Source organism: Larus michahellis, chromosome 6, assembly GCF_964199755.1.
Source record: "Larus michahellis chromosome 6, bLarMic1.1, whole genome shotgun sequence".
Lineage (NCBI taxonomy): Eukaryota > Metazoa > Chordata > Aves > Charadriiformes > Laridae > Larus > Larus michahellis.
Genome location: NC_133901.1, coordinates 7547241 through 7566502, shown reverse-complemented (window position 1 = coordinate 7566502; position 19262 = coordinate 7547241). Strand labels below are relative to the sequence as shown.

The 19262-nt window shown below is 43.0% G+C and overlaps 1 long non-coding RNA gene across 1 annotated transcript in view; it reads left to right on the top strand.

The window, feature by feature from the left end:
* The first annotated feature begins 229 nt into the window (after positions 1–229).
* The window catches only part of LOC141744745 (uncharacterized), a 139627-nt gene continuing 120594 nt past the window's right edge, over positions 230–19262 (top strand). The window contains exon 1 of the long non-coding RNA XR_012587546.1: positions 230–298. This is a non-coding gene — a long non-coding RNA (uncharacterized LOC141744745). The remainder of the gene's footprint in view (positions 299–19262) is intronic.

Here is a 19262-nt window from a genome sequence, read left to right as displayed (position 1 = left end):
GTGCATAAAGGGCTTTTTTTGACACAGCTGAAGCTTCCAAAAGCACAGTAAGAACGATGCTGGCGTGCAAGAAAAGAGAGAACATGCATTTGGGGAGCACTGGGCTAAACTGGTCCTGGTGTGGCTTTAAGGGCCAGAGGGTGTGGGCTGGTCATTGGGGCCAGCTGGGAGCTCTGGGGGGGTTTAGGCTGGGGTTTAGGTTTAAGAGGGGGCAGGAGGAGGGGTTTGGGTTTTGCTTTCGCTTCTGGAGAAGGTGGTGAAGGAGGTGTGCTGGGTCACTGTGCTCACCCTGATTGAGGTAATACTTTTTACAACTTTTATTTTCTCTTTTTTGTATTTGTGTTAATAAGCATTCGTCCCATCTCCTGGGGCTGAGACCATGGGTAAATGCCTCAGCTTTGGCAATGGGTTAGGTGTTCTTTAAGGTGTTAAAAATAAGCAGAATTTATTTTTTCAGCAGTGTTTTGGCACGTGTGTCTTCAGGCAAGGAAGAGCTGTTTGCTAGGTACTCTGGTTAATGAAGTGTCCTTTGATTATTAATTTCTCAGACTCAATGTATTGTTTCACGGGGAAAAGAAAAAGGAAAAATTAATGTTGAAAGTCTGGCTTAAATGTAAAATTGGGGGGGGGGGGGTTTCAAGAAAACTGCAAGAGTACTAAAAATCAGTCCTTGTGTGTTGGTGTTAGGGGATTTCAGCCTGAACCTGCCTCATCGACGAATGTTTTGGTGTGGGATTTGGTGGTGATCTGTGCTGCGTTTGATGACATGTGAGCGTGAGACTCTGCGAGTAAGTTTGTCCTGGGGAGATTCCACCCTAGGGCTTGCCCTCCCCATCTGCACAGCTGCAGTAATCAGTTGGCTTCTTTGTATGCCTCCTTAGTATTCCTTCGTCTCGAACATCTTGGAAAATCGGATGCTTTGCAGGGAAACTCCTCTTCGTGAAAGAGAGCGTTGAGGGGAGAGGTTTGCTCTGCACCGGGCCGCTCTAAGGACTTGGTTTTCTGCGGCCTGGAGCTGATAACAGGAGACAGAGAAAATGACAGCTAAGCAGTAGCCTTTGGTTTCTGGATTTCCTATCCTGGTGCTAAAATACTGGTAATCTGTAAATTCTCATGTTTTTTTAAGGGAAACAAATTGTGACATTTAGGCAATTCACTGGAGTCGTGAGAGCTTGGTGTGCAGGAGGAACTAAAGCTTCTCCCCTGTGCTCCCTGCACATGCTGTTTTCAGGAGCGTTAATTAGATATTAACGAATGTGGAAGCTTATATTTTTCTATTTTTTGGTAATTTCCCTCTAAGGCTTCTCTCTGGTGATGTGGCTATTAATAAACCTCTGCTTGGTTGTTAGTTACTATGACGCTATTAATAATGACAGTCTGTTTCTATGACAGACATACAGAATTTCTTACGTGTAAAGATTAGTCAAAGGATTAAAAAAAACCCCAACATATTTTCTGTTGACAACAATACACACCAAAGCTGTGATTAGAAGCTTCCTAAAGTTCTTTGGATGTGTTCACCTTGCTGTTTGGAGCTGTAGGCATTTGGGTCCATGCGAATTAAGAAAATTGCCCACCTGTGAAAACTGTCAGCTTTGGTTTAGGGCTATTCCTCAGACTCACTCAGGGCATCCTTCCTAGCCGTGTGAAGGAGCTAGTCCTTGTTGATACACAAGAAAACCCAGTAGTTTAGCCTGCTCCTGAAGCCTAACCTGGACTGTCTGAACTGTTGGCAGGGTTTGTCAGAGATGGGATGGGTTGCAATCACCTGGTTGCTCCCTCTGGAATATTGTGATTTTCTGCAAAAAGTGGAAAGTGCTGGCTATTGTATATGGCTTAAGGGAATTGTCAACCATATGAGAACTAAAATGCATGCGTGCATGTATCTACATCGTTTTAGTGTCCTCTAGGAGATTTGTTTTGCCTCTTACTTCATCTTCCAGCACTCTCCAGAAGTGCTGTCTCTGCCTATGTTTTGCTGGCTGTGTCGTGTTGTCTGTGAAGTACAAAACCTGAGGGTGGCCTCCAGTGTTCTTTTATGTTTTGTCATTAAATTTCATTAGGGTGATATGCAAGAAAATAATTGTCATGAGTTTAATTCTGGTCTGGTTTGTGTTTGTTCCCCCCCCCCGCATGCGTTTATGTCTTTGCCATCCATTTTTAATAACCATCCTGCTTTGCCTGAAAGAGATGCTGCTCTCCTTGGTGTGCTGCTTTTATTTATAGGGTCAATAAGTGGAAAAAACGACTAAATCTTTTCTTGGACCCCTAAATGTTTCCTTTGGACTTTGGTGAAGAGGAAAGCTGAAATAAATCTCAAGACATTTCAGAGGGAGCTGAGACTGTGCTCTCGCTTCTTGCATCACTAGATGGCACGCTGTGTGTAGGAATGTACTTCTGCCTTGGCTGGAGCTTGGAGATGCTGAGCCCTGCCAAGCAGTGAGTTAATTTGCAGAGACGCCGAAGTAACTGAGCAGTGACAGGCGGTTCACTTGGAGAAAACCTGGGTGAAAGGGACAAAAGCTGAGCAGACAATTAACTCTGAGGAGACGTCTGTGGCGCACGCTGAACGGGCAGATAGCAGGGACTGGGCGCGGATGACAGGCGTCAGACCGACAGCTCTCACGTGGGTATATGGCGCAGGCAGCAGTGGATGTTTGCTGTTAAAACATGAGTGCTCTGATTTTATTATTATTATTATTTATTTTTAATGTCGATGCTACAGGTACACAATAGCTCTCAAAGAACAGCAAAACTCAATTTTCGTTCAATATTCCGAATGGCTGTTATCAGACGTGTTCCCTGAAGCACAGCAGAGAGGCATCAGTGGCAGTTTGTGCACATATTAAGAATTAAACTTATAAGCAGAACCAAACCAGCACTTGGAGTTTGAACTGGCAGCAGCCACGCTCCCCCTCCGTGCCCCCGGTGGCCAGCGCAGACCTGCTCTGCCTTATTTCGAAGGGGGGTTGCTGCTTGTTCAACACTTACCTGAAAAAAAAAATCCTACCACCGTTGTGGGCCCTTAAACTCGAGCGGATGCTCTTGCTGACTCCTTCGTGTACGCTACCAAGCAAGCCCCATCTCCTTGCGTGCCCAGGCTTTGCTGCTGCCGTGCGTGGGATCAGCGCTGGTGATGCCTCCCCTGGTGTAGTGCTGCGTCCGCCGCCTCTGGAAGCAGTGTCAACTTGTCCCTAGTGCTTCTGCATCAGATAGTGTTTTCTGTCACTGGGAAGAAAGAAAAGGGAGGGGGGGAAAGAAAAAAAAAAAAAGGAGGGGGGAGGGAAAGAAATCCCCAACCCCAAGCAAATCAAACTCTCCTCACGCCCAACCCACACTCATTTGCAGGAAGTGCAGTATCTTGTGTAATCTTCCATTTATTACTAAAAATGGCATAATTACGTTGAGATCTTCTGCAGGGAGCCAGGGTATAACATTGATGAAATGAGAGTAACAGGAACTTCAGGGAGCTAGGACCACGTCATTTAAGTCTGGTGTATAAAGGCTAGCAAAGAGTAATCTCCAACTGCTTTAATTTTATCCACAATGCTCTTCCCACCTGTATTTGATGAAATATTGCACCCTCACTGGTAGCACTTCTTGTGTTTTGGATTCAAAGCCCTCCGAGGGCAGGAGACAACTGCATTTGGCGTCCCCTAATTGGGATGCTGTGGTAGGGCAGACATGGAGATCTTGGCTAATTGCCTTCAAGATGAGCAGGTTGGGTAATGAAAGGAGTATTGATCTGTGTACCACTGAACGTTGCTCTTTTGAATTGAGGAGATTGATTCGTGATACTCAAGTCTCTTCAGTTTAAAGGCGGTAAAGGAGTTGGCGTGTTATTCCAAGGAATGTGACAAATCCCAGTTTTGTCAAATGTCTGCAATTCCTCTAATGTGATTCAAAGGCGAAGATAAATCTTTGATGGAGGCCCTATTTCATCGATATTTTATATCTCCCCACTACTGGATACGTTTTTGGCAACTTAATGATAATCCTAAACTTAAGTATCATGGGAAGATCAACCAACTGCAGAATACTTTTGAGTTTTGACTGTTTCTGTGCATAGTTGTCATGAGAACAGCATGATGTACTCTATTTCAGATGCCATAAAGAGCTCCAAAAAGGCATTGCAAGTTGTCTCCATTGTAGGCAGCTGGATCAACAAAATCTTTGAAAAATGTGGCTGCAGTATCAGTGGGACTTCTAACAGGCTTCGATAGTTTTATCACCCTTTGAAGAAAATGCTAGCACGGTAGTTAATAAAGGAACAAGCAAAGCCCCAGATTAACTTAAATGCAACAAAATCCAGTTTCCAATATAAAGAACTAAAATCAAACCTATTTGTATAAACACGATGCTCCTCTGAAGCATGACTTCTTTTAAGATAGCTAGTTAATCAAAATTCCCTGGAAAACAGGGGGAAATAGCTTTTGTAGAAGTGCAAAGTGACAAGAAAATACCAGCAAACTCTTAAGAGTGATGAATGCATACCTTGAAATTATACCTTCCTCTGCACGTGCAGAGGAACAAACAGTTTCTGCAGGTGGAATCTGAGACCTAACTCTCCTTTCTGCCCCGCTAGGTTCCTATTAAAGTTACAGGTTTTGATTGGAGGTGCTTTTAAAGAAAAAATAATAAAATAATAATACACATGTTCAAACGCTTAACTGTCGTTTTATCATTGGGGTTTTTTAATAGCATCACATCATCAGAGAAAATAACAAGTTAATCTTGCATGCGTATGGACTGTCCACCTGAGGTCTATTTATCTAGAAAGAATTAGGACTTTGTTTCTTTTCTTGTTTTGCCTCTTATTTTATCATGCTTGGATCATCTTAGAAGGTATTTTAGATCAGTTATTGAGGTGAACTAGATAAAAAAAGAAAAGTGTTGAAATACGGATTGGTCTCTTGGCTCTAATTTTGTTTCTGGTTCTTCTGTCATTGAACATCTACACGTGCGCGCAGTGAAATACTGTCACTCTGCGAGTGATCGTTTCCACTGGGTTGTACCCAAGGAGACAAGGAAACCTCACCTTTTTAATGAAACACTTAATTTTAAACAAGGGTCAGGTTCTATTCTTATCCTGTAAGTTTGTCTTTATATTTTAAAAAAATGCATGTGTGTTGGCACGGCAACTCCTCCTTACTCTTGCTGCTCCTCCTGTACCTGACCTGCAGCAGCCAGGAGAGTATTCCTTAATTGAAAGCAGAGACTTCGTTATGTTCCTGGCAATTCAAAAGGCCTGCTCAACTGGGTGTACTGGAAATGTTCAGCCACAATCAATCACTTTATTACTTTAATCTTAAAGCAGTTGATTTTTAAATGTTAACATCTAATATGGTTATCAAGCTATTGGTTCCTCTGGTTATGAAACCTCTCGAGTGAGGTCAGGCACATCTGTTTAATCACCAATTTTGTAACTGGCCATTGATGTGACAGCGCAGAGGCTGGCTGCTGGGATAACCAGTTGTTTTTGTTTGGCGTTCGGCTTCTAGCATGCGCTAAAATCAGTACTGTACTGTTTTACTTTCAGGTCCGTAATCCTGGGGGGTGTTGGGGAGGGGGGAGAGGGAGGAAATAATGAAAAAGAATATTAATTAAAATTTTAATTTGTTCAGCAGAGCTTTGGGAAACACAGGAACTTTCACTCCCGATATATTCAGCAGAAGCCGTGCGTGTCACTATAAATATGGCTGCTGCGGTGATGCATGCTGTTATTAGATAGTCATTACACATAAAAACTAGAATAAAGACAGTTTAATTAAACGACTTTCCTATTCCATGTGTTTCTCTGCAAGATGTATATTCCATCAGAAAAGAAGGCTCTGTGTGCATCCCTCACAATATACAATACTTACCTTGGCTTTCCATTATTCCAAAAAATAAGAATTGATGTTTTTTTCCTTACATATCTGTTCTATACGCGGGTGAAATGTGTGGGGAAAGTACTGTGTGTTGCTTTCAGCAGGGACTTGGGCACTTTATTCTGACCATAAGAGTAGAACTTATTTATTTAATGTATATTGCAATGCATAGCTGCATAACTACACAACGGTGATACAATTATAGTGGCAGTAGATCTTGCACAGAGCTCAAATGCCGATTCTGGTGGTTGAAATCCAGGAGATACTAATTTTCAGGTACCAGGTTCTGTCCCGAGGATGCATATTATGAGGTCAGGAGGCTCATCCCTTGAGCAGTCGTCACAGCCCGTTCTTAAAGCCTGAATAGTTGTTCCCATAACGTGGAATCACCGCAACTGTTAAATATTTCAGCAGATCAAGTTTTGGTATAAATGAGTAAGTCTAAATGGGATGTAAGGTGGTAGGTCAGGCAAGGGGTTTGTTTTAGGTCTGCGATACAGATAGAAGCACTTTTCGTGAAAATTATGCGTGTATCTAAAAAGGAAGAGTAAAAGGGGAAAAGTGGTTATTTTAACTCGGAGACTAACATGATGGAGGAAAACCAGCACAAAGATTTAATGTGTGTGTGAAACCTAGAAAGTAACTGAGCAGACATATTATCGTCCAGGAAGTTCAAAATGCGAAGCTGAACAGCATAGGTGGTGATCGCAAGGATATTTACAGAAGTCCTGTCTCTAGGAGATATGAGTGTTAATACCGTGTACTATTTCTCAATTCCCAGCCCGAGAACAGACCTTCATCCAATGATTGCTGCAGTACCTGGCCACGGGGTGGGAGGTGGGTAGGGAAGGAGGCAGGAGGGAAGTAGGTTTTACTGGAATGAAGAGTCAGTCGGGTCTGGAGTTGGAAAAGCAGGTGAAAGCTTGCTCAAATACCTCCACCTGGTTTAAATCCCCATGTGCTTAAAATCAAGCCGTGTGAAGAGTATGTGGTAATGCAAGGAGGCTGGAAGAGCCCTGCTGGAAGAGGAGGAAAGTCCCTGTAATCTTACCAAAACCAGTTGCTGTGTGTATCTTCCAAAATTTAATTCTAGCATCTGCTTCTTCGTAGCCTTTCTAATAGGAGTAGTAAGTTCTTGCCGTAATCCCATGCTGGACCTGTGTGAGACGGTGGGGTGTGGTATTTTTATAGCAAGGTAGTTTATAGTGAAGTTCATTTATTTGAGTGAATATGCTGTAGATTGCCATTAATGGCATTATTCTTCAGTAGCAAAAAATCTATACTGTGCTTTGCTCTAAACTTAAACATTCCCCAAAGAATCAAATGAAGTAATGTAACATAATTTATGTCCTTATTTGAAGCTGTACCGTCTAGTATATAATTCCTATGAGCAGCTATTTTATTGAGAAGTATTGCTGCTACCGATGCCGCTTTTATATTAGAATCTTTTTATACCAGGGTATAATGCAAAGCTGAAAAGAAAAATGTATTATTTCTTTCAGTCGTTCATCCCTGTAAACTCCAAAGACGAACAGCTGAGATTCCTGGGGGTGAGGCAGAAACGTTTATCACTCCAAATTCTGGTACATAAAGCCCGGGAGATCAGACCGGTTTCTGAATGCTGAAAGACAACTGACATTATACTTTAGGAAAAGAGGGGAAGGGTGGAATTTACTTGAGAGCTTTCACAGTGGAAAAACAGGGTGAAAAACACGTTGCAGAAATAGAATGAGATTTATCAGGGATTACTTCTTTTAAAATCCTAGGTGAGCTGAAATCTTCCTTAAGAAATGGGTTAGGCCCCGTTACGTTTTATTTAATAACTCTCAGTATAATACCCACCTCTGATACAGCAGCTCATATATAGGGACCTCAAGGCAATGATTTTTATTTTCTTTTTACCCTTGTTTTATAGATAAGAGAATTAAGGTAAGAAAAGGTGAAGATAGGTGGCAGCAAGTGTCAGAAACAGAGCCCTGCAGGCTTTTTGGGTTTAGGTTCAAACTTCACAGTTCCCTGATCCTGTGTAATTAGGATGGGCCACTGTATCTTGGAACTAATAATTTACTATTCCAGAATAATTGTTTTTAGTGTAGAAGTGTCGGATGCTGTTACTCACATGGATGCCTTTCCCTGTCCCTTGGTGTGTGTTCTGGCTCCTGGGGTGAGTAAGAGCTTTGGCAGCTGGGGCAGGTGGAGGTTCAGCCTCTGCGGCTGTTGCTTCCCCAGCTCTTCAGGGCATCCCTTGGGTCCGTGGCGCCGAGCAGAGCTGCTGAAGCACGTGTTGGTGGGAGCTGTGCAGAGCACGCTCATGGGACACGCGGGACGGTTTAAACAGTCCTATGCCCACAGCCTGTACAAGTGACATATCCTTAAATTTTAAACTGCAGGATTTTATGGCTTGATGGGGTATCTTTGGATGCCAGTGCTTATTTTCCCTACGGTTCCCGTGCGGTCCAAATCCATCCCGTAAGCTCTGTAACTTGGGGCACAGTACGCTCTATTTCTGGCTTTAACTGGAGAAAGATGAAGGAGCTGCACAGGGTGTGTTTGTCCTCTTAAAAGTGTAACGGTATCTTTTTCATGTCTCCATCTCTTAATAAAAGTTATTTTTATGTTTTTAATGGCAGTTTAAGACAAATACCTTTTCAGTGCATTGTCCTTTCTAAAGGTATTCCGTAGGACTCTGGGTACTGAGACAACACAGTACGTACCCCATAGCAGATGCTACCGTGATCAGCATCATATCTCTGCCTGGTAGTTCCTTAATGCAATGACAATATTGATTAAAGCAAAATATGCTGGTTGTGTGGTCCATTAGGGTTCTGTGTTGAACTTTTAGTGGTGACCTGGGATATACGTGATACTTAAGAGATCGAAATGGGACATTCATCTCTCTAACGCTACCTACCAGCGCATGAGTTTGTTTTTAAGTCTCAGACATCAGATTCTCTCCTGTGCACGTACTTGTTTCCTCTGGATGTCAAAATCCTGCAGGACTCTACAGATACTCGAGATTATCACTTTCTTCAACAAACATTGCCCCCTGCAACGGGTAACCACATCCAGCAGAGCGCTGCGCGGGATGGGAAGTGGCCCTTGCTACTGCCACACATGAGATGCATGTCCTGGGAGACAGGTGCGTGGATGTATTTTTCTTTAGTTACAGGATGATCCAATATCTGCTACACGGCTGGAAGGTCAGGTATTACCATTGTGGTCAAGCATAATCATTTGGGTTGAGGATAAATGAGATAATTATACACTGGGACAAATGTTCATCTTAATTGTGAAACAATTAGAAAATACCTGCTTCATCCTAAGCTTTTTTTTTTTAACAGTCACAAAAATCTCTTGAGAAATTGCATGTGTGCGTGTCCTGGCTGAAAGGAGTGGCAAACCGTGAAGACACGTTGAACAGAATAACTCAAGTCTTCACAGCTATCATAATTCAAGTGAAAATATGGACAGGTTTTTATGACAAGACAGTTTGACTATTCCTATTTCTTGGCATACTTGATCACCACAGGGAATTTAACTGTTTAACTCCAATTAATCTTTGGAAGAAGCGCATACATCTCTGGGAAAGTGGAAGCAAACGGATCCTTATTAGATGGGTCTGGGCCAGACTTTTCGTACACAGTTTCAGTTCTTGAGTTGACATGGTCCTTAGTGACTTTTTTCCTCTCCACTAACCCGAGTCCTCCCGCAGTGCATCTGCCTGGCTGCAGAGCCACCATGCTTCTGGAACTAAATTGTGTTAACCCAAAACACAGGGTTGAGATCTGTGTTGGGCTCCTCTTTGGGTTAATTGCAAGGTCTCACAGATGATTCTTTCTTTATTTTTTTAAAGCTGTTCTTTTAACTTTTCTGAGGTGCAGCTATTGGACTTGGGGAGGACTTTTAGAAACTGCTTTTGTTTCGTAATGCAAGTTGTGAATTACTAAGAGCTTTGGCCTTCCTGCACCAGTGGACCTTTCTTTGATATGGTTAAACAGCTGAGAGGTGAGCCTTGGGGCTTTCCTCACTGTGGGGTATAAAATATGGAATATTTCCTACGGTAAAAAAAAAAACCAACTCTATCTTTGAAATATGTTCAGTGAGAAAAGTGTGCAAGGTTACTGCAGCCCTGGGGTGACAGTAATGTATGCTCCAAAAGCTATGCAAGTTTGACATTGTTGTTTGGGTTTTGTTTTTTTTTTAAATAAAAAGCTACTGCAAAACAGAGCACTGTACAGCACTTATCAGTGGGCAGCTATTATCACGATCTCTGAGATACTGTGAGCTTCATGAATTAATGCATCAAAACTAATACATCACTAAGGAGTCTGAAGTGTTGTAGTCGTTCAATGGGGGAGAACTTTATTTTCATCTGAGAACAGGTTGGGATAACGGTTTTAAGTGATGGGGTTTGCTCCTTCTGCTCAGGTGTACCGCAGCGACCCTGCAGGTGCCGGGCGAGTTGTGTTTATTTTCGGTGGGATCCAGTGAAACTACCCAGTTCAGCAGCCTGGTTGTGGTTTGTCTTTCCTGCATGGGACCAATGCAATGCCTATCACTTTTCATTAATTTATGTATTAGTGATAAAAAGGGAGGGTTTGTTTTTCTAATGCCAGCCTATTGAGTATGAAATCCTCAACTCACTCTACTAAAAAACACTAAACATCTTTAAAAAAACCGAAACGTGTTACGTTTGTTGCTGTGCTTGATCTATCCTAGGAGATTAGATGTTTATCCAGGGTAAAGTACAGCCGTGTAATACAACCGCAAGGCAACCCAAACTTAGGAAACGGTGTAGCTCTGTTTTAACAACCCCAGACAAATCCAGTGACGAGGGATGCTGCAGCTTCCCTTTGGCGTGCAGCACAGAAGGGCTGTCCCACGAAGCTGTGCCTCTAAAAGGTAAAGAAAATGAACTTCCACAGAGCTTTTCCTGACTCTAAAAATCTCTGCAGCAATTGAATTCTGTCCTGTTGGGTGCTGGTGGGACCCCCTGCCCCTGCAGGGAATGTTTGTTACGTGGGGTGGGGAAACGACTCCTTTCCGAGAGGTCCTCTCTTAAGCTTCGTGGTGGGTACCCTGTTAGGAGCAAATGATGACAAGTAAATCTGTTTCTTTGTTCTGGAAACTCTGCCTGGTCTCAAATTAGGGTAAACAACAGAAGATTGTCCTAAAAATCATTTTTGGTCTTCCATGGGAACCATGTTGTTTAACGTAGTTCATCTCCCTGCCTAGATCTGCTGAACTTCTCTAGGGGAACAGAGATCTATACATGCTTTTTATTATTATTTTTTAAGCAAAGAATAAAGGTTAAGGTTTAAGTGCTTCCTCTCTTTGTTTCCCTTATTCTCTCTTACCTTGCTGTTTTCTGCCTTGCCAAATTCCTCCTGCTCAGTGGAACAAGGCTGTGTGACAGAAGGCTGTGTCGTCGTGGTCATCAGCAGAGTCATTTTTAGTGTCCATCTCTGCAATAATCCATACTGCTCTACAGTCCTTGAAAGAATGACTTTTCACATCTTTGGGAATACCTGCATTTTATCGGTTGAAAATGGCTTATTTGGAACTACAGCTTAGTCACAAGTCGACCTTCCCTAAACTCTAGTTTCCAACCGATTTGGTGTTGGTTTTTTTTTCTGACTTTCATTGCATTTCTAATTAGAAATGAAAATTATTCATTATTAAGCTCTCTGTATTACTAATAATTTCTACGATTCTATGATTCAAAACTTCCAGTTTCTGCACATCCCAGTGTCAGAAGTTGTGTCCTCCAGACTGATTCCGAAGCAGCTGAGTACTTTGCTGAGTTAAGAAAGTAAGTTTGTGCCCTTGACCTGTATTTCAGTGATGCCTGTGGCCTTTTCGTATCCCAGGCCTATCTCTGAAATATGGTATGAAATGTCTGCCCCTACCTTCCTCCCCCTGCTTCCCAATGTGTGAAGCCTTTTGAGCCTGTGGTAGCTGTGGTTGGGACCCAAAATCCCTTCTTTGAGCTCTCTGGAGAAATCTGTACCTTGCCAGGACAGACTGTGGTACTATAAATTACACGCTCGTGTGTACACCATGTATCCTCAGGTCCCTGGGGCTGGCTGGGATCACAAGAAAGCCTTTGGAGAACAAGCGTGTGTGTGCAGGTAGTTGTGGAGCCCAGTTACTGTTGATAAATTAAATGCCAGATCTTTAATCGTAATCTTTAATCACATGTCCAACTTCAGTTTAATTATTCATAGCTGCTGGAAGCAATCTTGAAAATGATGTACACTTTCAGGAAAACACTTAGATGCAGTCCCGGACTATACATGTGTGCTTATTAAGTGCTTGTTGTTCAGAAATATTCTGTACGCTTGGGGTCATGTGCTTAATTGAATGGAGAGGCTGTTAGGAGAGAAACAAGAAAAAAATTAAGGCATTACTGCAAGAGGGAATCTCTTTTTCCAGTCCAATGGTATTTGGACTGAACAGAACTTGGACAAAATTTTCAAAGATGGATGTTAAATTTAATTATTCTAGGTATTCTTGAAAGCATTCCTTGGTGATAGCGTGTGCGTGGTTTGGGTTTTGGGGTTGTTTGTTTGTTTGCGTGGGGCGGTAGTGTTTTTGCTGTCAGTGGTTTTGGGTTTTGTTTTGGGGGGTTTTTTTGTACGTTTGAATAAATGGTATTTTGTTTGGAAGGAACTGGGTTTGAGTCATTTTAAACAGTCTCCTGCTGGTCCCTGGAGCATTTCTCCCACAGCTGATGGTAAATGGAAACTGCAGTCCAGAGATGTGATTTAAAACTTTTGACACGGAGTGATTTCCCCCCCAAGAATGACCTGAAAAGCGAACAACTAAAACCCCACTCTAGATGGATGGTGGAGAGGTTGAAGTACACTTCCCATAACCATGAAAATCTAAAACTGTTGTGTGCGCTGTGCTGGAAAAATAAGTGCATTTAGGTCTGATTATTTTAAATGGTGTATCCTGCAGGTACATGGATGCTTGTGTTGCATAGTGTTTTAACCCCATGTGTATCCAGAGCAGTGCACGTAGTGTTGAGATTCCATCCCGAGAAGACTGTACATGTAGTAACACTTTTTAACAAAGCAGCAGCGATGTGGGGAAGTTAGGTCTCTTCTAATTCTCTAGCAGAGCCATGACACTTTTTTGATATTTGAATTTGATGACTTTTCTATGGATTTCTGTCCTTTTCTTTGCTGTTACCTTTGTGGAAAAATCCCGAGGGGAATTTATTAAACTGAGTTTGGAGAGGAATGTCATCTCTTGCAGAATGTGTTTTTCTGCATTGTCAGAAAACAGGGCTATTTTGACAGTGGAATAATGGAGATAGCTATGATTTAAAGAACGGAAAGAATTCATGACAGGAGTGGAGATCTGTCCTTGTTGGGAGCCTGCACGTTGTACTTGATCATGGGTATTGATTCAGCCCATCAAAATGTGTTGTAGTAAACGTAATTTATGCTCTGACCTTCAGCCAGCTCTCAGCTGGAATGGAAAAACACGGTACAGATACTTACAGATGGGTCTACTTATCACTTGCTCCAAGGAAATGCAGGATGGATGTATGAATTCAAGCAACTGTGCAGTCTGGATGGTGAGGCGGAGGCAGGGAGGGCTTTCCAGTGGAAAAAACATGGGGAAGTATCCGTTCTGGAGGCACTGCTGCAGATAAAATTCAGCCATAAAACCCCTCAGATAAAAGAACTATAACTCCCAGAAAAAAAACCCAACAACTCTGCCCTGCTCCCCTTCTCAGTTCCCTGATTTTTTTTGTTATTAGATGCTACATCTTTTAAATTTGATTTTTGTTTAGGCCATTTGACAGATCTGAACTTGCATAGTCACTTGCAGGTGGGCAAGGTAGGGAGGAACACAGGTCAGAGTGTTAGTTTCTACCTATTGCAGGGGTTAAGGATGTAGCTAAAGGAGCAACGCAATGGAAAATACGACCGGGGGAGGGATAAACATCACTGCAAAGGCAAAGAAAGGAGCAGGCTGTGACAAGGGACTCCTCTTTTTAGAATTAGTTACAGAAAAGTAACCTGTTACCTAACCTTTAAGCAGGATGACCTAAAGCGGGAAGGTGGGGAAGTCTTCGGAGTCTTCACCTTTAATTTGGTTATAATTACAGTATGAAAATGCGTAATTATCAACAAGCCAACTCTATGTTACAGTACCTAGTGGCATGCAGAGCCTGTGCGAGTGCTGACAAGATTGCCGTGTGTAGTTTTGTGTGTGACTGTATTGTATGTTGGTACATGTAAATTAATGTCAAGTGTCGATGTACCAGTTTATTATATGATACCCTGATGTGTTGTGGTTGGTAAGAATTTAGGATGGCTGTTTGCATTTGAGTATGGCAAGACTGTAAATGACTTACACTGGACTCCCCTTGATTAACAACTCTCTTATTCTTTGCTGGCACACTGGCTGTGAAAACAACGAATCTTTCAACAGAGGTTGTAGAAATTCTGTGGTGTGGTTTTTGTTTTTTAGTTTTTTGTTTGTTGTTGAAACTGGTTTTGTACCTTTAAGCCAGGCTCTCCTTATTATTAAGTCAGTTGCAGACTGATGGAACTGTGTCTTGTTAGCATGGTATGGAAAAAATAAAAATGCAGTGGTAAGAAATGGCAGCATCTCCCTATGGATGTATGCTCTGTATAAGATGTGCGTGGTGCTCTGTATAAGACGTCATGGTGCAAGAGGCTGGCGTATGAAATGTTATGTTTTGAGGTGGAAAAGAGACAGACGCCTATCAGATTGAGTTCTTGACTCAAATGGCTGGGAGGTTCAGCATGTTAGTAAAGTACAGAGACCCCGGGACACGAATCCAGTTACCCAGGGACCTTTAAGTGGTATAAAGAGCACGTGAAGTGCTGATCTATGGTTTGCCCTGCATAAACGTGGACGCTTCTGAGAGTGGTTTGAGATGTTGTGTCTGTGGAGGAATGGTTGCAAATCCTACAGCCCGTCACAGGAACCTGATTTGTTCTTCTGTAAGAAAGAGTATGCAATAATGTAAAATCGGGGAGGGTGAGAATACGGAAAGAGTGGTATTGTCTTGTAGCCTGCAAATCCTGAGTGTGGTTGTGGTATTTTTTCTTTAAGCATCCCAAAAAAAAAAAAAACCACCACAAAAAAACCCCAAACCCAGAACAACCCCTCCCTCCCCAAACAACCTCAAAACCAAACAATCAAACAAAACAAACCAACCCACAAAAACCCCCAGCTTCTTTGGAAGCAAAAATGCAAATCCAGTCTCATGGCAAGAACAGAAAATGGCACATCAATTATTTGCCCTGACAAACTAACGAGAATAGGGAAAGGTACAATCTCATTACCAACTTAATCTTCTGGCACTTCTTGGACGCAGTACAAGTGATTCTATCAATCTAGAAACAAAAGGATTATTTTTGGGCCAATTATTCAAGATCAAATACTCTCGACATATGAAGTGGGTTGATCTAAAAACCCACGGCACCAAAGCCATCGAAGGCGCACGGTGTTCTGTTGGCAATATGTAATTTGTTTCTTTAATGAGATTATTTGTCATGCAAGTATGCATAGCCTCCTGCCAGACGTGCGTGCCTCTGCTGCTGCCCTACAGTATTTGTACTCTCGCTGCCAACTCTCCCAGTATGGAAATCAGCTGAACTCTTGATGACCATTACTATGAAAACCGGCCGGATGGCCGTGCCCAGAGAGTTGTGATTAATGGGGTGAAATCCTCTTGGTGGCCGGTCACCAGTGGTGTCCCTCAGGACTCAGTTTTGGGGCTGGTTTTGTTTAATATCTTTATCAATGATCTGGATGAGGGGATTGAGTGCACCCTCAGTAAGTTTGCAGATGACACCAAGCTAGGTGGGAGTGTTGATCTGCTTGAGGGTAGGAAGGCTCTACAGAGGGACCTGGACAGGCTGGACCGATGGGCCAAGGCCAACTGTATGAGGCTTAATAAGGCCAAGTGCTGGGTCCTGCATTTCGGTCACAACAATCCCAAGCAATGCTGCAGGCTTGGGGAAGAGCGGCTGGAAAGCTGCCCGGCAGAAAAGGACCTGGGGGTGCTGGTGCACGGCCAGCTTAACGTGAGCCAGCAGTGTGCCCAGCTGGCCAAGAAGGCCAACAGCATTCTGGCTTGTGTCAGGAACAGTGTGGCCAGCAGGAGCAGGGAAGTGATGGTGCCTCTGTAGTTGTCACTGGTGAGGCCTCACCTCGAGTGCTGTGTTCAGTCTGGGCCCCTCTGTACAAGAGGGACATTGAAGCGCTGGAGCGTGTCCAGAGGAGAGCTACCAGGCTGGTGAGGGGTCTGGAGACCAGGTCATGTGAGGAGAGGCTGAGGGAGCTGGGCAGGTTTAGCTTGCAGAAGAGGAGGCTGAGGGGAGACCTCATTGCCCTCTACAGCTACCTGAAAGGAGGTTGTAGAGAGGTGGGTGTTGGCCTCTTCTCCCAGGTGAGTAATGACAGGACCAGAGGAAATGGTCTGAAGCTGCGGCAGGGGAGGTTTAGATTAGATATCAGGAAGAATTACTTTACTGAAAGAGTGGTCAGGCACTGGAACAGCCTGCCCAGGGAGGTGGTCGAGTCACCATCCCTAGAGGTGTTTAAGAAACGTCTAGATGTGGCACTTCAGGGCATGCTCCAGTGGCAGAGACTGTAGGGGTTTGGGGTTTTTTGGTGCGTGCATGGTTGGACTCGATGATCTCAAAGGTCCTTTCCAACCATGAAGATTCTATGGTTCTATGAAATTACTTTCATAATTAGGCTCTCCTTAAATCCTGGTGCTCTGGGTGATGCTGTGGAAAGGAGGGTGCAGTGGATTCCTCTGGAGCCCAGCTGCGGCACAGCTGCAATTCCCCACAGGGCTTGAAAAATACTGCCTGGTGCCGTTTCCCTGTGTTTCCCTTGCTCGGGCTGGAAGTCCTGATGCAATATAAGTATGATTGATTAGAGGAGGCAACAGGCATTTAAAGAAGCGATGTTGCTTCTTTCTTTGTGCAGAAAACTTAAAAAAAAAACACTAAATGCTCACAGGAAGCCTATAAATATAGGTATAGTCTCATTTATCCTGGCAACGGTATGATGCAAACTGTGGTGAATGTTTGAGTAATTCTGAGGCATTTAGCTCTTTTTTTTTTTTTTGGATGTGTCGTTAAAAAGCTAATCCGAACAATGTGGTTTTGGGGCTCATCTGTCTCTCCTGAGCTGTACAGCCTGAGAGCAGCTCAAAAAAAGCGATGTTTTGCTGTGGATCCAGGCAGACGCTGTACTGACCAGCGTCAGTGTCAGCGTGTCTTCAGTCCCCGTCACCTCCTCGGTGGGACAGTGTCTCCTGGCCCCTCTGCCCGCAGCCCAGCCCTTGCTGGAGGATGGGGCACAGCCTGGTGGCACAACCGGCTGCTTCTTTTCTTTCAGCACCAGCTTATCCCAGATGAGTCCTGTGAAAATCTAGCGTGTTCGTATTGATAAAAGGCAGGAGTCCGTATTTCCTCGGTGTCTGTTTGCCTCTGTGATTACTGCGCTTAGAAGTTGTGATTAAAAAAAAAAAAAGAGCGATATTGGCATTTTTCATAAGAAAAGAGAAAATTTGACATGGATTCAAATTCCTTTTCAATAAAGTCTATGTAAAAACTTTTTGAAACACCAAAATTAACTTCAAGATTTGGGGTATTTGAAGACCTTACAGACAGAGTGCTACTTGGCCAACTATAAAATGACCGTTATATTAGTTCCAAGCATACCTTTTTTTTTTTTGCTTTCTTCCTTTTTGCCCAAATATTTCTGAAACCCATCAAAAATATGTCCGCTGGGAACACAGTTTTGACAATCCAAGCTGGTTTGTGTGAGAGTACAATCATATTGGCATAAAATTTAGTTTGGGCTAATTAGCTCTAGTGAGAAGGAGGATTTGTTGTTTACCGTGGGGGTTGGCATACGCGATGGCTCTGGTACCCAAGTTAGCTCCCTTGGAGTTACCAAAAATGACTGTGAGGCCATCTCTCGGTGTCTGAGCCTCCCAAAACTCCTGTTTCTATATTTAATATATACATATGTATAAAAGAAATGCACTGCACAAGAAATGTATAACTGTATAACCCACAAAACTAGGGTTTAGGCTTTTTGGAAAGCCTTCAGTTCCTAGCTAAGCTCCTGATCTGGTGATATCCTTTGTCCCCTTCTGAATAATTCACTGGGTGGTGTGTGTTGTGGGGTATACTCTGGATCAGCCTCTATTTGCCTCTTTTATTAGGTTTTTTTTTTTTGCATTCACTAGAAGAGTTATGGATGGAGCGAAGCGTAAGTCACTCTTCTCTGACACACGCTGATGCAGATGTAGGAACAGGCCGCTTAGAGCTCACATCTCCTTCACGCTGGCACTGAGCTGGGGTCCTTAGCACTTGAATATTTTGGTATTTTTCAGTGCCGGCTGGAACGCTAATGTTACTTACGTGCAGGTTTTGTACTTAAGTAATTATTGTAGTAGTTCCACTGCATATCCAGTCAGTGGATCAGTCAGGATCCCGCCTGTCCCATCTCTAATCCGATGAAGGGGAGAAGGGGAAGGTCCTGGGCAAGGGAGATCTGTTAATTGCTCAAGTTGTCTCCTGCTGCTATGGCAATAAAACCCTCTTCCCCTTAATACATTTAGGGATTCTTGGCATCTGTCACAAAGCGAAGATCATACATATTTACTTACCTATCTGTCTTGAAGCTTGCTGTGAAGGACCACGCGCTGCTCTCACAGGGTCTGAGCCCTGTGACTACCTGAAAACTGCAGGTGGTAGAAACAAATCAGCTGTCAAAAAAGTGACCACAAAGCCAAAGACTGGCATGACTTCAGTTTCAGGACCTTCCGAAGGGCTTTTCTGGAGCTCCCCCAGCCTCCCAGTGAGCTACTGAGCCAGTCTCTAACATCAAGGGGAACTTCTGAATTCAGACCTCACCTGGATCAAATGGATGGATGTGGAAAAGGGACTTGCACTCACTTGACTTGAAAGAAAAAGATTGAACCAAATTAAGTGTTTCTCAATATTGATCGATTAAATATAAGTTATATTTTATTTTTTTAACATGCAAAATTTACGGGGTGTAAATGTCCTGAGAGGTGACGTTGCCCAGCTTATGTTCTCAGAGTGCTACATGATACCAAATGGGTGCAATTTTGAATCTTAAGAGGTAGTAGAAACAATTCCTGGTTTAACTATTTTTTCATTTATTTTTTAAACAGGATTTAGCCACATGCCTTTGAATTATTTGTGAAAAAGCTTTTGCTCAAGGTGTTTCACTTCAGCAATTAGTCTATAAAGGCCATGCCTTCTTGGGCTTGCATCTCTGTTTTCTTGTAATTACTTCGTGTAATCATGCCAAGGTAATTTAGCTAAATTCCTGGGGACTTTATAA